The 19514-nt window shown below is 39.6% G+C and overlaps 1 long non-coding RNA gene and 1 other non-coding gene across 2 annotated transcripts; both read right to left on the bottom strand.

The window, feature by feature from the left end:
* Positions 1–4570: 4570 nt before the first annotated feature.
* Positions 4571–4643, bottom strand: trnaa-cgc. The gene has a single exon. It is a non-coding gene; the product is annotated as a tRNA-Ala (tRNA).
* An 8336-nt stretch (positions 4644–12979) lies between these two features.
* LOC120433342 lies at positions 12980–14358 on the bottom strand. Its single transcript, XR_005608503.1, has 3 exons — positions 14273–14358; positions 13960–14027; positions 12980–13162 (listed from the first exon to the last, which is right to left on the bottom strand). It is a non-coding gene; the product is annotated as an uncharacterized LOC120433342 (long non-coding RNA).
* Positions 14359–19514: the final 5156 nt, after the last annotated feature.

Below are 19514 nucleotides of genomic sequence, written 5' to 3'. Positions count from 1 at the left end.
ATCAACAGTTTCTGAAATACTCAGACCAGCCTGTCTTACACCAACAAATATGCAAAGTTTAAAGTTACCTAACTCACTTTTCTTCCCCAAAAAGTATGTGGATCCTTTAATATAACTGGAAGAATTTCTATCCTGCTTGTTCAGAATCATTATTGCTTAGGAAAAGAAATGCACAGAGAATACTTTTGCTAAATGTAGTCTTTTTCGGTGAGGTTAGGATAGCACTTCAAGTGCAGCATCATCCTGGATTTAGGTGTCAAGACTGATATGCATCTTTCTCTCCTGTGGCTTTTTACATCTGGAATCAAACAGAATTGCAACTCATGAAAGAATTGTTTCCATACAAACATGCAGACTGCCTTCCAGTTTAACTCCACTCCTCAGCTTGTATAAAACCCTTTATAGTTCACTCTGTCTCCCTGCCCCAAAAAGCCACAGTACAACCAGAGATTATATATGCCAAGTAATGAGATGAAGAATAGGGACGATGGCATGTGGAGTTGATGCTGAGGAGAATTTACAACATCTGCCTTCTTTGTTGTGGCAAATGCATGAGTTGGACCAATGTTTTGGTTAATTTCATGTCTGAACCAGACATGAAGAACCCTCGGTTTCTTGTTATGAAACTGAGTGCTCTTATGGGATGAACAAGAAAATAATCTCATATATTGTAATTCAGAAAAAAATGAGAAATGAGAAAAATATATATAAAAAAGCCAAAAAAAAAAACACGGTCATATCTTTAGAAAGCAACATTATGCCACAGACTGTCACTGTTGTGAGTCCATCCATTAGTTTGCAAAAACTTGTTATGAAGCCTCAAGCTGTGCACTTTTGCCGTGACAGTCTAGACATGTTGAATCTGGGATGTGACAAGTGAGTGTGGATTTCACTGTTTAATTGAGGCACACGCTCAAAGGCTTGCAAGTTGTCAGTTACACAAAGGAGAACATAATTTATACAATGAAAGTCACATTGTATTAAATAAGACTTGAAACTAGTGACTCTGGCCACGAATTCATCAGGAAAGTGTTTCCTGAGGTTGTGGATCAAAGTCTTTGTTTTCCAGACTTCCATAGAAGAAGAATTATTTTCGAGACCAAATGAGTTCCCTCCTCACGGCCATCAGGAATACTGAAAGCTGAATTACTGGCTTCACTTTCCAAACGCCAAAGCTACATTCATGTTTTATATGCAGTCTATGGTTCTGGCATTTATTGTTACTGTGACTGTGGAGTGTCCCTTGTGTTAACGGCACAAACTGCTGACAACAATCCATGAACGCTCCAACCTCCTGAAAGAATTCACTGTCAAAGTCTTGTGTTCATCTATGGTAGGTCAGCTACACAGTATTACACAGGTGGTTCTAATGTTAAAATCTTTCTCCTGAGATACAAAGTTTTGAATTATCATGTGCCATGATAACTTACAGATCTCACTGTGCCATATTATCCCAGTAGAGCACTTTGATCAACGACTACAGGCTTGCTTGTCGTTCCTAGAGCCTCTAAAAGTAGAATGCGAGGCAGAGCCTTCAAGTCTCAGGTTCCTTTGTAGAACCATTTACACTTTGGATTCAGGAGACAGACGTCCCCTGTATTTTTAAGGTTAGCCTTAAAGTGTTCCTTTTGAAACATCACTTAGTTATGCATCTTACATCAGTCTGTTGGAGGCCTTCCCATGATGGACACAGCATTTCTTCTCCACGTGTCTATGTGCCACTGCTGCACGTCATTAACAATGCCCTCTCTCTCCTGTAGTCTGTGTTTTGTTGATCGTTCTTCCTCTTTTATGTTTTTTCTTTAACCTAAGAGCTTGGTTCTGCTGAATTAATCTTCCTATTAAATGGGAGTGATTTTGGACTTCTCTCTGGTATTGTATGGCCTAGCTGATGATATAAAGCACTTTGAGGTGGGTGGTGTTATGCATTGGCTCTGTAACTGAACTAGCTAATTATTCTGTATGTAAAAAATAAAAAAAAAATATAAGAGAACCAATTATTTATCTTGTATTTTTAAAGGGTTTTTTTTTTTTCAGAATCATTTACAAAATGACTGCATCCATACTCAATAGTTTTTCGGGTACAAAATGTTAGTTTTCATCCTTTGATTAAACTCATTGGCACAATGGGGGTGTGATATCACACCAGAAAGAGATTTGAACAGGCAAAGGTCTCCCCATGATTTTCCAGCCTATTCTATGGACTAAAATTGACTAAAATTATTATTTTAGTTTCATCAGATCTCTCCATTGTGAACTAAAATGGCTCAAAATGATCAATATATTAAAAACATTTGCTCTCTCTGGAAAAAAGCCCTCACTCACTATCAGAAAACATCTGATCTTGTGGTTAGAGACAAAAAAATATACTTGAAACATCAGTACAATAGTCTACATGTGTGTAAAAGTAGTCCCTCTTGCATACCTTCACGCTTTGATGTATCAAATAAAAAGTTAAAGTCTTACTTTCCTGCAGGATAACTGAAACCATGTTGACACGACTTCACAGCCTTTATTCAGACTGCCGGCCACGGGGGATTTTTTCATCCAATCATTTTTACATCCGTTTCACATGTGAAAACAATCATACACGTGATTACAGCTAGAAGCTGTCAGTCAAAACACCTATGTGCTGTACACCTCCACATGCCTCAGCTGTGTGATCTCTGTGAGACACACACACACACACACATGTCCAACTTAACTTCCTCCCTCTCTTTTCTTTTCACCTGCTGACGTGCAGCGATTTCCTGCTTCCAATTCCCCTCCACAAATCTGCAGAAATAATTATTGATATTATTTTAGGATGAGCAGGGATGTTTTTCAGTTTTTGTGAGACATTAAAAGGGAGAAGATCTGTTAGAAAGTCTTTTCAGAGTGATTGGATCAATCTTTTCAACCTGCAAAATCAAACTTTTCTGATTTGTTGTTTAGAGATGCTAATTCCCCACTGGTGTATTTTTTTGATCACATGAATGCTACTCCCGCTAACAACTGACTGTGACCGTGGAGTGCTGGAGGGAGGAACTATCCCAGTATAATGTCCGTTCTCAGCACTGCGCATCTGCAGCTCTACAACGCCACAGCATGTGTGATCAGTTAAAGGTCACTAAAGTACTGCACCTCTAGTTATTAAGTTAAGCATGTAAACAGGGTGACCCAAGGTCTCACAGTGGTTTGATCCGAAACCTCTGCTGATAATGACCCATGCCTTTTTTCAGTAAATGGTAAAAGTTACTTCACCCCTCCCTGTTGTCATTTGCTGTGGTTTATGCTGTGGTATATGATTTATTTTTAGTGCTGCGTCTCCAAGAAGGGAATACACAGTCCGAAAATATCTGTTCAATAAACCAAATAAATTTTACTTTCACCTCTGAAATACTCTTTATGTATTTGCTGGTGATCCACTTCAAAGTCCGACTTTTCTTACACATTTTAAGACTATTGCTCACTGTCTGATGACGTCACTTAGGCATGTGTCATGTGGGGGATTAGCTCAAATGGTAGAGCGCTCGCTTAGCACGCGAGAGGTAGCGGGTCCGATGCCCGCATCGTCACAAAAACATATAAGTTTGCAAAGTGATATCCCTCTCATCACCTACCTGGACAGTTCATTTTAACCCTCTGGGTTTGTTTAAAATCACTACCCTTTTAGCTTGTTCGTGGCCAAAAGTGTCCACCAACAGATTAGGTCTGTAATTTTTATTATTTTTATGGCCACCCCTTGTTTACGTTTACAAAATACTATAAAATTAATATATCTTTAAAAAAAATTCCACTTTCATTGACTTGATTTTTTTAAATTGGCATTAGTGCTGATCATGAAAATCAAAAGATCATGAAAATCAAAATTTTAACGCTTTAAATACCAGATAGATCACATAATCCTAGGAACTCATAAATGGGAAAAAAATCATACAGTCGTAGCTATTTGTATTTGCTGATGATTCACTTTTAAAGTCCGACCTGTCTCACACATTTTAAAACTATTTATCGGTGTCTGATGATGTCACTCACTGCCTGGGCAATCATAATCAAGCAGTTCATTTTAATTTGTAGATTCAAGCGGCTCGTGATATTTTTGGCCACCAGATGCCACCAAAGACGATGGTGTTAAAAAGCTTTGAGTAATGAACCCTTTTTCTATACAAGCTTCAGTGTTTCAGAAAACTTAATTTGGCCATCACGAGTAACCAACTACCTCATACACATAAAACTTAGAGTGTATTTAAAGTAAATAAAGTTTATTTATTTATTATACAAACTTTAAACATAAACATTTTCTGTTGATAAAAAACTAATGTTAGAGCACTTGTTTCACATGCACAGGCAGTTAAAAAGAAAAAAAGGTGGCAGGCAGTAAATCTAGTTTAAGTCGTGACCATTTCACTCCTCCATTGTTTAGGGTGATAAATGCCAATGTAGGGAGTATAAGCACAGTGCTGAGTCTAGACATATGGGGGGCATTGCATGTGGACCTTGAACTGGGACTGCTCCTCCTTCCAGTGTTACTTTACATAAGCAGGAGAAAGGAAATGTTTGTGTGTTGATGCTTAAAGGTAAGGCCATTTGGAGGATGCGGGCATCGATCCCGCTACCTCTCGCATGCGAAGCAAGCGCTCTACCATTTGAGCTAATCCCCCTGTGTCTTCTGCTGGAGCGAGATCACAATGCAATGACGTGTGCCACTGAAACAATATCAAGATGCATTAGTTATTATTTGTCAGACTATATCAATCACCCATTGATGATGGCTAAAGATTAAATTGCTTTTTTCTGTTAAGGATATATTCCTGAGTCTTGTGACGTACTGATGAAAGCCCAGTAACAGTAAAGTCTGGTAGGGGTAGCTAGTCACAGGGATTTAAGGGATTTGTTCACTCGGCAAATTAAATGTTTTCATGATGAGGTTTAAAGTGAAACACCCGTTTGGAGGATGCGGGCGTCGATCCCGCTACCTCTCGCATGCGAAGCAAGCGCTCTACCATTTGAGCTAATCCCCCTCTGGTTGCCATTGAGACGTCACATGATCTGATTGATTGATTGATGATTGATTGATTGATAATACTTTATTCATCCCGAGGGAAATGAGGAACGACGACAACGACAACATGAGGAAAGACGAGGAGAAAAATAACTCCCCCCAGACTGAGCTCCAACAGGGAGATCAGTTTGAGAACAGAAAAAACACCTCATCACATAGCACATGAATCATCACATCTCACAACACAGAAGACATAAGCTTCGAAGGCGTTTGGAGGGGGTGGGGGTGAGTGCAGGTCTGAGTCAGTGTAGATGCGTATGTGTGCGTGTGAGTGTGTGCCGTGTTCAACCGAGAGAAAGTGTCCCTTCACCCGGTTAGGCAAAAGTCAGCAGTCTTCGGTCGACACGGGTGGCCTTGAAGAGGAGGGAGAAAGTCACAACACAGTCTTGTTATCTAAGGGAGAATTGTTGTTCTCGTCAGCTTTTGCCTTGAGCATCCAGCTGGCGCCAGGGGGGTCGCATGAAATGAAGATGGTAGTTGTTTTGGTTACTGCGAACAAACTGCTTCCAATTTTACAGTTGGTCTAATGTCCGTCACTGGTCACAGGTCTCTCGTTGGAGAGCTGTGAGCCTCTCCACGATGTTATCCATCCATACCGAGATGTTATCCAGTTTGCTCATAGAGCATGAGTGTTCACAACAGCCGTGAGCCTCTCGGAGATGTTGTCAGATGTTGTCAGTCGGTCTCAGTACTCACAGCAGCCGCAAGCTTCTCCAAGATGTCATCCGTGCTGCATCTGATGAGCCCATTCTGAGAAGCCACAGCTTGCTCCATCTTTCCAATCAACATAGCAGGCAGCCTTGTGGGGATTTGAACAGTGGTGGTGTTCTGTGGTGTTTCAGAGCTGCACATATGCAGTCCTGAGTACAGACACACCAGGGCTTTGCTTATGAACCTAGAACTGGGATTGCTCCTCTTTCCAAAAGTAGCTTAATGACATTTCGGTTCTAGTAGGTGTACCTGGTCACATGAACTTTTCAAATAATGTAAAGGCCATTGATTTACGCAGTAAATCTAGTGTAGGATTAGCCTTTAGGTGCGTTCACACCGAGCGCGATACACGCGACCAGAGCTTCAGGTTTACATGTAAAGTCAATGGAGGAGCGCGATGAAGCGCGACTGGGGGTTGCGCAAATCTTCAGAAGCAGATTTGTGTCACGAAAACACTTTTCTGCCTGATTCGCGCAACCAAATAGCGTGACTGACATGTTTGAAGCGCGAAGTAAAATACGCACTGCAGTCTGTGTGGTGCATTTTGTGCATTCGTGCTTATCGCGTCTACCGATGGAGTTGGAAAAATCTGAACTCCAACGTCACGTCGCGCCACGACAACCAATCAGGAGCCTGGTGACGTGACGCTCTGACCTAGTTCAAAGGGGCAGGTCCAGCCAAAGCCATTCATTCTAGCAATCAGTAGTTTTCTGATGAGGCAGCAGGCTCTCCAGGGCAGAAACAATGTTCTTATTTTTCTCCTCCTTCTCCCCTGAATCATTCCTGCCCGTGGCCATCTCCCTGTACAACTCCTCCATCTAATACACTGTAAACATTGCAATAGTTACACCCTTTTTACACACGGTCTTTTCTACTCTGGAATATTCTCGTCAATTTTCTTGATATTTATTCATAATCACCTCTGTTAATCCTTGATATTTATAATTGAGTGGTGTGCATTTATTATTGCCAATCAGTGCCTATGCCATTCCCAATATGCGCTGGCATGACGTCGGGGCAGCATGAGTACGAGCAAATGTTTTGGTTTTGTTTGGGGTTTTTTGCCGATGCCGCTCTGGGCAACCTCCCGTGTTTGCAAAGTGAAATCCTTCTCATCACCTACCCAAACAATCAGACATTGTTTTTTTTACCCCACAAAAATACTGTACATGTTCAAGCATACAATGGTAGCCCAACATCACAGAACTCTCAAACGACATTAAACAGTGGCTGTCAACTGAGCGGACAATCATAATGAAGAGTGAATTCGAAGTAAATAATGTTTATTTATTTATTATACCGACTGGAAAAATAAGCATTTTCTGTTGACAAAAGACTCAAATGGTAGAGCACTTTTGAGCTAATCCATTTGAGCAAATCCCCCTCTGATTGCAAGTTACACATGTCACTGCTAAAGAAGCAGTTGCCATCTTTCTGATATTATTTTAGGATGAGCAGGGATGTTTTTCAGTTTTTGTGACATTAAAGAGAGAAGACCTGTTAGAAAGTCTTTTCAGAGTGATTGGATCAATCTTTTCAATATGCAAAATCAAACTTTTCTGAATTGTTGTTTAGAGATGCTAATTCCCCACTTTTAGAAGCTCAGACTCCTCCCAACCAAGATGTAACTCTTTTCATTTAGTCTTTATTGTGGCCCATGAAACAGTCGGTACCAACAGCATTTAAGGGCTAATGCAAATTGACATCAATGTAATGTGCTATGGCTATGTTTAAAAAAAAATGAGAATTTAAAGCAAGAATATTGACTTAAAAAAATCATTATGAAGACATATTTATTATGAAGACTTTTTCAAATGTAGTGTACATACAGTATATCATCATTACTAGTCATCGTGCAAATTGTTGTGCTATATATCTGTGAACTTTAAAATGTTTAACAAAAAAAGCCTATTTGAAATCATTACAAGTCTAACAGAAAAAAAATGGTTACCCTCAGATGCTAGTTTTTTTCTCCTCTTGGTTTGTTTATAGAAAAAGGAAAAACTAGTAAAAGGTCAGTTTCATTGACACATAAATTATTTATAAATGCACATAACATGAAAATACCTATACCTATAGGTGTAAGTATTAAAATGTGTATATGAAAAATAAAAACGTAAAGATATTTAAAAGTCATAAGTAGCATTAGCATTGTTGTCTTTATTATCTTGCATAGCTGTGTTGCAATATGAATTACTGATGAAATAAATTCTTTAAAAAGTGAAATGTTTAGAAAAAGTTAAAGTCTGAAATGACATGACCAGCTGTCCAAAAACCCCTGCAGAAATTCATGATATAATTTTGAATCAAGTATTTTAAAATTAAATTACTTTTTCATATTAAAATATTTCATTTTGGGAAAACAGAGGAAAAGAAAAGAAAAATATAAATGATCATGTTGTAAAATAATGTTATTACATATTCTTTGTAGTCAATATGAAACATCTACAATAATGAATAAAAAACAGGAAAACTTCAGAAAATTGAAAAGTCTGAAAAGCAAATAAGATAAGATAAAAAAAACTCTAACACTGTTCTCTAAAAAAAGGTCAAAACTTAGTATTTGTAGTTTATATCAAGGACACAATACAAAAGAAAAGAAGAAAGCTTGACATCTTTCAGCCAAGTAAATCATTTGCTCAATGGTATTGATTCATTTTTATTTGGACTGATCTTCGTAATGATGATGTCCTGTATCCTAAGTACACATCATTGCTTATTTTAACATTGTTTTCTTCAATGATATTTGTTAGGATTGTACTTGATTCACTTCATGTTGAATGCTTCTGTTAAGCCTTTCAGTGCTTGTTCCTTTGTGATGCTTCTCCAGGCCTGTGGAACATCAGCTGGCTTGGCATCATATTTTTCAGCAAATTGTTCATTGTATTTCACTAAAACATACTTCCAATAGTCCGATGCTTCTACGGAAGGGTCTGCTGGAATGTGCCACTCTGGATAATACGTTTTGTATTCTTTGTAAGGATGCCATTCATACTTAGTGAGTGCATTACGAAATTTACGTCCACTGTACACATCAGTTGTACATAATGTTTCAACCAGCTTCTCTGTGTCAGTGTTTCTATATCTGCCAAGACCTTGTGGCCGATGTACAGCTGCATGATGCGCAGTGTGTTCTTTCCCTCCAGCCTCACAGGGCACTTTACAAAATGGACACTGTTGTCCACAACCAAACACCCGCTTGAAAAGCTCATCCTGTGGTCTGAAGGGAAGTTTTTCCAAATCTGCAGCAATATCTTTGGATTTTGAGAATTCCTGCTGAAGTTCTGCTTTTAAGTCTTCTATTGAGGTCTTGAGACTTTTGATAAATGGATAACATGTGCTTTGGATTTGAAACAGGATGGCTTTTTCGTCCTCCTCTGATAATGAGATGTCCTTAATTAGATATTTGTGCATGCTGTTGATGAACTCTGTGATGCTTTCCTTGTTATCATCAAGGTGAGTGCCATCCTTTGCTTTTGATGCCTTATTTAATGCTTCTGTGATTTTTGTAAATATGACCTGCAGGATCTTGTTTTTCAGTTTGCATAAACTTTCATCCTCTGACATTTTTTGCTTGACTTGCTCATAAATCCAGTTCTTAACATACATTTCATAGCTACTGATATACCTCACAAAACTATTAAAGTCTTCTTTTTGAAGTAATTCTCTCTGAATGTTGTACTGGAAATAAGAGCGGGAACAGTACTCTGTTGAATGACAGCTGGTCACAATCTCATCTACAATATCTACTCCCAGTGATCTGTTGACATAGTCTTCCACTGCAGGTTTGATGCAAACTCTGGCAAAATTATTTGCTTTTCGTTGGCAGTGATCTCTCTCTTTATACAAATCGAGAAAATCTGACAAGTACTGATTCTTGAGCTTCTCCAGCTGATTTTGAGGATTGTTTTTGTACAAGAACTTTTTGTGCATTTCCAGGAACTGCCTTGTGGCAAAGCTACAAATGTGAAGTTTCAGGTCAATCTCAAACTGTATATTTGTTTTGTGGTGTTTGTAACTGTGTTCAAGGAAACTATCAATTTTCTCCAGAAGATCCCTTGCGAAAGACTCATGGTAATCTCCATTTGTCTTTACTGTATCAAGTACAAACTGTGTGCAAGATTCAATTGCACTGTCTGCAAAGCTCTGACAATCACCTAGAATCCAGTTTTTAAACTTTTTGAACCAGGAATCTAAATGGACATGTTTAACTTTAAATGACTCTTTTCCATATTCTTCTAAGTCAACCTGTAAATCCTTGTTGACTTTCCGGTTTAAGAAATTTTTTTTCAGTTGCATCAGGACTGATCCTGCAATATCTCGCTTTTCCAGACCACACACATTTATTGTTGCTTCAGTCCACATCTTTTCAAACTCATCTATCAGCTGTTTATCTGAGAGAGATGAATTTTTGTACTTACCCAAGAGCTGCATGACCTGCTCTTCAATCACATCTCTGTATTTTCTCTGTATATCTTGAGCCTTCTTTTTGCTGATCTTTAGCTGAAGGGCACAATCAAGTTTAATGCACACAGACTGTCGAATTTCTTTGGCAAGGCCAATAATACTTTTGGAAAAATCATTCTTGTATTTCTCTATCAAATTTACATCTCTGTCTTTCCTTTTATAATAGTGACTTAGTTTCTCCATCATTAGCTTTTGTTGGTGTGCTATTTTGCCAGACAGTTGACATTTTTTGGAATGGACCACTTTTTCCCAAGTGTGAACTTCTGATTCATTGTCAGTATTTAAGATTTCTAACTCTGCTTCTGTCTGCCAGGAGAAAATGTGTTTTCTGAACTCCCATTCCCATTGACTAAACTCTTTGCAAAGGTTGTCATAAGCATGAGCCACAAGACTGTTTCTGAAACTAAAGGTAAAGTTTTCATGTTTGACTGCTCTCCACAGACTTTTCATCCATTCAAGAAAATCTGGGATCTGTGTGGCTTTTCTATCTCTGTCATCTTTCATTATTTCCAAAAGAGTTTTCTTGAAATCTGCTACAGCTTCACTGTAACCTATGTTCACTGGTGCCATTGGGGGGGTTCCATGCCAGAGTCCAGGGATGTTCCAGTGGTTTTTTCCAATGTCGTAGTCCAGCACATCAGTGAATGCATTAATAGAAGGTTGCTTTTCCATTTTAGCTGCAATTTTGGTCATTTCGTTTAGCTGGTCCAAGAGATGTTTCCTCTCTGTCATGCACTTGGAATGAGCTGAAACACCAGCAACATTTTGGTGTACAAAATGACAAACTGGCTTTTTACCAATTTGCCTCATCCTCAAAAATGCATGCACTGTGATTTGTAGGACATCTTTCATTTCAGTTGCATTCTCCATTGCAATGTTGATAATGGTTACATCACTTAGACCAATGACAAAGGTTGCCAGCTGGTTGTCGTGCTCATAACTGTCCTCTAGTTGTGCCATGTCGGGAGATTTTAGACCTTCTGTATCAATGTTATTTCAACTCAGTTTTTAAATCTTCACCAACTTTGAGGAAGACCATATAAGCCCCTCTTGTGCATCTGCCACTGCTGACAGGAAACTGCACACCAAACATGGTGTTGAGGAGTGTTGATTTCCCTGTACTTTGAACACCCAACACAGACACTACCAACAGTCTGCTCTTCTCTCCAACCTTCCTATGAAGCTCCATCAGCACATCTGCCACCCATCTCTCTGGAATATTAGAAGCATCTCCATCCAAGAGTTCTAAAGGATATCCATCAAGCAGCATTTTAGCTACAACACTTGGCAGAGCATCTATTTCATCAACAGTTTTTTGTGAGTGCAAAGAAAACTCATAGATCAGCCCCATCTCTCTCATGTAATGCTCTATTCCTAAAGAGCTCTCCAGCAAAGCTTGATCCAGCTCTGCAATGAGGTTGGACTCTTTCTTCTTACACTCTTCTTTAAATTTCTTTCTCAAGGTGGAGAGTTTTTCCCGTGATTGTGTATCAAGCTTCAGTTTCATCCATTTTAGGAAATAGTTTTGTTTTTCCTTGTTGTTCGTAGATAACTTAGCAATAAAAGTGCTCATTGCTTTGGACAATTTGTAGGTACTTTGCACCTTCTTAATTTGCTTCACTTCCTCCTGGAGCTCACATTTGTACTCTTCCAGTCCTGAGTCACCAAAATCTTTTAATCTACATTGTTCCTTTTCCAACTGTGACAACCTCTTCCAGTTATCTCCCTGCAGAGGAAGTTGTTGTTTCTTGTAGTCAGATATATTGCGGACTCCAATGCCCTTCATAATCTCTTCAGCTGCCTCTTCTTGGTTTTCACTCCTCCATTCATCCACAGACAAACCAAGTTCAACAGCTTTGTCAAACATGTTGATAATTTTCATTGTGGGTACATTTGAGGTCTTAATAGCTGCACAAATATTTTTTGAAAACTCGACAACGTTCATGTTTGAGCCTTTAATTTTGATGCAGGATTTTGGTAAATCCAATTTTTCTGCTGTTACCTTCACAGACATTATGTCTTCCTTTGCATTCCTGTCTTTGACATCAACTACCAAGAACAGTTTTGTTTTCACATTTGGTAGAGAAAGCAAAATCTTCTGCTCATTTTCTTCAACTTTGTCCAGGAACACAAAGACAGCAGTTGATACTTTGTAAAGAAAATAGAATTGTGTGAGCGACTCACAAATGTCTCCTCGCAAATTAGCGAAAGCAGCTGGCTCTGGAAAAATGTCAAGATTTTCTCTTCCACTGGGCAGGTACCAACAAACCTCAACCAGTCCATTGGCAATTTTCTTTTCAATTGCTCCTCCTTCCATTTCTCTGTGAAAGAAGTAATTGTGATTCTGTTGACCCCGGCTGAGAATCATATTCAAAAGCTGTGACTTGGATAGGGTGCAGTTTTTCAGCCTCACAAATGAATAGAGTGGCATATCTGCTTGAACAATGTTCTTTTCAAGAGAGTGTTTTGATTGAGATAACTCATGTGGAAGCCATTCTTTGACAATGTCTCTCAGAGCCCAAAGCATCAGGCTACACTGACTACTATTACTATGAGGGATCAACAGTGGGACAGAAAACTGGCACATTGACATCTTGAGGGTCATTTGCTGTTGCAAGAAGCTGTCAGCACATTTGAAAAGTGCTACTATGATGTCAACTGGGTTAAATCTATCGTCAGTGTCATCTGTAGGGCAAAAGTTCAAGTCATATTGATCATCAAACAGATCCTCCTCATGGTTATTATTCGGTACCTGTGTGCAGTCCCTGCACTCTGCATTGATTTTAAACAATCTTCCAAAGAAGCACCATGGTATATCTTTCACTGTTTGAACAGTGTGATTATGTGTGTTGCTTTTGTTGATTTCTAATAGAAGTTGCAGAGTCAGCTTGTTGGGATAAAATTTTTCCAGTCCAAGTTTAGCGATAAAGTTTAACAGGCCTAAGGAAGACAAACAGAAGTTTCAATTAAAGACACCAATTGTTAAAAGAACTTCTTAATAATCTGTGACTGAATTGTTGACTATGTTTGTTATTTAACTATAGATATAATTTAGGTGAATGAAATATTTCAAACATAAATAGAATATAAAGGAAAGACAGGATGCAACTGATGTACCATTTTCCTGTTTCATAAGATACTTATATACGGTAGCTAGATCACCTGTTATTTGTCTTTAAAAACCTTGTAACATGTTCTATTGCTTCAGAGTTTTTCTTTAAAAAAAAAGAAGGGGGATTTAAATAATAATAATAGACAGTTCTCAGCCTGTGTGGCCTCTTGGGCAAAAACTGAAGAGCTGAAGACTGAGTGACAATTTTCTTTTTTTAATTGAAATACCCCCGTAGATATGAGAAAATACTAACATGCATTTTGTATCTTGAATGTAACTAACATTACTATTAGCTTCAGCTGTTTGCGCAGAGACTAGAATTATGTAGAAACTATATCGGTGAAACATAGTCAGAAATTATGAAATCTTTAGGACTAATAAATTAATAATCAATGACTGGTATTTGGTTACTGTTGCTTTATGTACTGTAGCACAACTTAAACTCAACTGGCTATTTTGTTAAAATTGCCCAGGTGAGACAACTTTGGAAATAGTGATAATACTGCATGACAGTTGTGTCGAGTAGAAACTAATTCTGGGGCAGACTGTGGTCTGTGTGCAAATATAAAATCTAATACCTTTTAAATGAGAAATGTTAACAGCATTAATGTGTATGGCTATGTACCTGGAGTCTTGTCTTCTGTGTCCATCATTCATGAATCTGATTGTTCCTCTGTGCTCTTCTCTATAAACCTAAAGACAAAATAATATTTACTTAATATAGAGCTATGAAAAATAATACTTTGACATTAATGAGTCAAATAGACAAACAATGCATACTTCAGTGAGTTAATGCAAAGAACCATGATTTTCCCTTCTGTATATTCTTTTTCATCCTGGTCATAGGGTATCTAGAGTTGTTAAGTCTTTTTGATGATGTTGATCAAGGACACATTTGTGCGAAAAGAAAATTGTTAGAAAATGAAGTTTAGACTTACCTCTCATAAGTTACATGAAACCGTGGTATCTTTTGTCACGGTGGATGATAAGAGTGAACCCAGGTGCAGAGCTCTTGAAGATAAACAGTGTGTCTATTATAAGTGGTGTCCTCCTCCCAGTGCTCAAAAGGTGCGTGATAGTATTCCGTTCTCCTCCCAGACGCTTCTCCCGTGCTCGTAATCCTCCTCCCAGAATTGTCCCTCCGTCTCCGTTCCTGGTACATACCCATGCTGTAATCCCCCTCCCGGAATTGCCCCTCCGTATCTGTTCCTTATAGACACCCATGCTCGTAAACCTCCTCCCGGAATTGCCCCTCCGTCTCTGTTCCTTATACACACCCATGCTCGTAATCCTGCTTCCGGAATTGCCCCTCCATCTCGGTTCCTGGTACATACCCGTGCTTGTAATCCCCCTCCCGGAATTGCTCCTCCATCTCTGTTCCTTATAGACACCCATGCTCGTAATCCTCCTCCCAGAATTGCCCCTCCATCTCCAATCCTGGTATCCGTTCGGCAGGTCGACCGGTGGGAGACCGTCGACCCTGACATCTTTCCTTTCATCTGAATGTCTTCTTAAGAGGTGATGTTTGGGAATAACCTTATGAGCATTTATACTGGGATTATACCAGATTATACACCTCAGTGGTGCATGACGTCATGTGGAAACCCTAACCTCATAAAAAACATTTACAGATTACAGCATATTTATCTTTTAATAACCTATTTATCCAGCACTAAGCATTTAAACTCTTTTAGAAGCCAAGTGACTGTATAAAAAAAATTAAAGTTTCTATTCTTATGATTTATATGTCTGTTCTTCAGTGTGACCTTATGAAGGATGAGAGACCAAACATACTGCTATGTGCTTGTTGACAAATAAAATGTAGTTTCTGACTGAAGCTGTTTGGCAGAACACGTTAAGTGGTTATCTTTCATTTTCATCTCCCTGCGAGTTTGATATGAATCTCTTTTTATTTATTTTATTAATCAATAAACAAACGTTGACCCCAAATCCTGCTGATTTCCTGCCATCCATAAAAAAGCCATATAACAAGATGATTTTTGGTAAGAAGTTATAAAATAGCTGTTAACGAGAAGATAGACAGTCCCTAGGTTTTATCACTTTGACCACATTTAATAGCCTAAATCACAAGATGACAAAAACAGTGTTTCCTCATATTTCAAAACTGTCTTCACTTCTGTGCCAATACCCACAGACTCACCTTTTATTCTGAGAGTAATGTAAAGTAACATGCATAGGAACTTGAGGGGCATCCCAGAGTTAATCCATAGGGTTTAATATGATGTTGGCAAACTCTTTGCAGCTATCTAACATCTAACTCTTCTGGGAAGACTTTCCACAAGGACCAAATTTATCTTTCTACATATATATAGCAGGGTACCGTCTGCATAACAATGGTAACATAAGCAGTTTTCTCATAATATAGCTGAATGCAGGCATGTATAATGTAAAAAAAATATCAGTCTTGACATGGCATAGAACCCTGTTAAGTGAGACTTTTTCATGTGGTTAGCAGTGTACATAATGAGGAATTTTTCCAGGCTGTACCTATTTTGCACATGGAGAATTCAAAGAGTAGAGGAGCAGGAAAGAACATCTTTGTCCATGAGATGCAGAGAGGTTAGAAGCCAAAAAGAGGGACATAAATGGGAAAGTTTGTTTTTGACCGTTCTTCCAGAAGACAATTTATGAGGTCAGACACTGATGTTGGACGAGAAGGCCAGCTTGCAGTCTCCACTCTAATTCATCCCAAAGGAGTTCTGTCAGGTTGAGGTCAGGACTCTTTGCAGGCTAGTCAAATTCTTCAACACCAATCTCACTTACTCCATGGCTTGGCTTTGTGTACTCATGTACAGTCTTGTTGGTACAGAAAGGGCAGCGTGCCCATTGGTGATGGGTTTTAGGTTTTTTTTAGTTTCTTCTTCTATCTTCTATCTCACATAGCAATTTATACTGTATTGAAATTTTCCCAAATATAGTACTAAAACGTGGTGCATTCATATGTATTATTGCTCTTTTGTTTCTCCAGATTATGTGAGCCTGCAGGTAGGTATTAATGCCTACCACATTAATGGCTGTATTTTTACAGAAATTTGTACATGTTCTGGACACTTGGGTGAAGACAGGCCCTGAACTGTCAACTGATCACCACCTAGTGGTGAGCTGGATGAGGTGGTGGGGGAGGAAGCCACTGATCTGAGCTGCAGATGCAAGGTGGTTGGTGCCTGTCGTGGTGGTAAACCCCGAACCAAATGGTGGACACCAGAGGTGAGGGGAGCCACCAGGCTGAAGGAGTCCTATCAGACTTGGTTAGCCTGTGGGAGTCTGGAAGCAGCTGATAGGTACCAACAGGCCAACGGGGCTAGGGCAGTGTCTGAAGCAAAAACCCAGGTGTGGGAGGAGTTCGGAGAGGCCATGGAAAAAGACTTTTGTACTGCCTAGAAGAGATTCTGGCAAACAGTCAGGCGACCCGGGAGGGGAAAGGAGTGCTCTAGCTGCATTGTACATAGTGCGGGTGGAGCGCATAGCCAGCAATAAGTCAGACTCGTTTCCGGTGGGTGATGGACCCAACCAGGGCTGCCCTTTATCCCAGATTCTGTTCATAATTTTTATCGAGAGAATGTCTAGGCATAGCCAAGTAGCGGAAAGGCTTCCGCTTGGGTGGTCTCAGAATCGCATCTCTGCTTTTCACAGATCATGTGGTTCTGTTGGCTTCATCAGGTAGTGGCTCCCAGCTCACACTGGAGTGGTTCGTAGTTGAGTGCAAAGCAGCAGGAATGAGAATCAGCACCTCTGAGGCTATGGTCCTCAGCTGGAAAAGAGTGGAGTGCGCAGTCTGGGTTAGGGACGAGTTCCAGGCCCAAGTAGAGGAGTTTAAGTATTTCGGGGTCTTGTTCATGAGTGAATGAGTTGCAACCCAGCCCCAGATAATGGGAAGAAGATGGATGGATGGATGGATGGATGGATGGATGGATGGATGGATGGATGGATGGATGGATGGATGGATGGATGGATGGATGGATGGATGGATGGATGGACAAAAATAACTGCTGTGTCCCCTCCTTTCCATCCAAAACTGACACTGAACCTCTTCATTAAATCCCCCAAGCAGCTTTCTAAAACCAGAAGAGGGTTTTGCTGTGGTACAGAGCATCACTGTCGACTAGTTTTGCAGCTGACTTAATTGAATATGTATTTGTAGGAGTTTTCCTCTCAGACTGTTGCAGAGGAGCCAAAATACAAAACCCATGCAGACCATCAAGATATTTTAAAGGTGAGCCAATGGAATCGCAGAGTATAAGACTGACATGAATTTTGTGGTGGTGATGTAACATCCACAAGCGCAGAATGCAGCTGACTCACTTCCTATTTGTGAAACAATGAGCACAAGGAAAGATGAACTTGTTTTCAGAGGAAAACTGTATCACAAACATTGTTGTCTCCCTAAATGAACAGCACCTTCCAAAGATAAAGCATTTTTAAGTTTCTGTGGCTTTCCAAGCAATCCTGAATTAAGAATGCTGTGGCTAATGAGAATGAGAGACAACAATTTCATTGTTACTGCACACAGCAAAGTCTACACTGCACTTCACTCCAGATCAGATCATTCAGCCAAAAACATTTGAAAGGAAAAGGAAGATAAATAACAGAGATGCCCCAGTACTATTTTAATGGAATGAGTATTCCATTCTGCTACGAAGACCTGAGCCTTTTCATACTGGTTTCTTCCCTCTCTGACGGCATCAGTCAGATAGTGCCAGCAGAGGTAGATTGGTAGGTAGACCCAGCAGCAGAAGATGAGCAGCCTATGAAATGCAGTCCTACGGTGGATCATGATCATGCTCTGTCCCAGAAATTTCTGGCTTTGACCATGCAGTAACCAAAAACATGAAGTTAAAAGTATGAATAGAAGCATTAAAAAAATGCAAGATGTGGGAACTCAAAATTCAATCTACTTTTGGATTACAAAGATTTGTCGGGTCCAATGATGACATTTGAGTCTACACAAGCGATTTCCTGTGTTGTTCAGTGTTTCATTTGGATAACTTAGGCAACATTTGCTACTCTAGCCCAACGTTACTAGCCTTGTGGATCAGTTTAATGAGTTGCATCAACAACCCTCAGCCCTAAGCAACAGCAAGTATGGCACTGGCCACAACAGACTCATAGAAAATGCTGACCATTCTCCAACAGATATTAAAAGACCTCAGCTGCATCAGAAAATGGAGATGGGTCTGACCCTTCCTGTACAATGCAGTTGTGTTTATAACCCAGTCCAGTTTATTGTCAGTGTGTAATTTATAGTCCTCCACTTTACACTCCACTCAACTCCTTGGATTGAACATTGTGTCACTGGTTTCCTGGTCCTCCTAAAGTCCACAATCATTTGCTTGTGTTTGTCACAATAAGCTACAGATGATTGGGGTTTCACCATTTGATGCTTCTCTACCAAAGAGTCCACCATAGTCCAATACTCCATCTCATCACCCCCACTGAAGCATCCAATCATTGAATCCACTGGAAAAGTAAAAAATCATGACACTCGCAGCTGGTCCAGATAGGCGTAGACATGATTGAGCAGGTAGATGTTGGCATCTTCAACTCCAAGTCAGGCTAGTAAGCAGGGCTGGACTGGAACAAAAAATTGGCAATGGCATTTTGACTAGAGACCGGTCCACCAGGTATTATAGGAAAGGCCATAAAGCCTTTGAATGAAAACAAACGCTGTTGTGACAGTGATGTACTCTGTCTTGTTGGTATATATGTATGATTTCTATACATTTTACATCAGATAAAAACTTTGATTGTAAGATTCAGATAATTATTTATTAAAAGTGAGACATTTTAAATGAGAATAAGAAAGAAAAGTATTTCTTTGTGCTCCCCTCTCCCTGTTAATGCCCTACCTTGCCCCCTGGCAACACTTTGCTAGACCCGCCCCTGGACAGTTACCAGCTTACTTAGAAAAGGATCCTGGTGTTATTTGTCTCTCAGAAACAGTTCATAACTTCCCTTCAACTCATTCATGCCACCTAAAACTTAAACCTCCATCGCCTGTCCAGCTCTGATGAGTCAGTAAGGACATCTCCTGGTTTCATCTTCATGTTTCCCTCTCACCACATATCCAAACCGATATCATGACCAGCAGCTTTTACAGCTGTGGCTCCAGCAAACATCAGCTGATACTAGAAAGTAATATTAAATCAATTCTAACAACAG

Source organism: Oreochromis aureus, linkage group 15 (assembly GCF_013358895.1).
Source record: "Oreochromis aureus strain Israel breed Guangdong linkage group 15, ZZ_aureus, whole genome shotgun sequence".
NCBI classification, from domain to species: domain Eukaryota; kingdom Metazoa; phylum Chordata; class Actinopteri; order Cichliformes; family Cichlidae; genus Oreochromis; species Oreochromis aureus.
The sequence above is the reverse complement of the archived record's forward strand: the minus strand, read 5'-3'. Positions and strand labels throughout refer to the sequence as shown.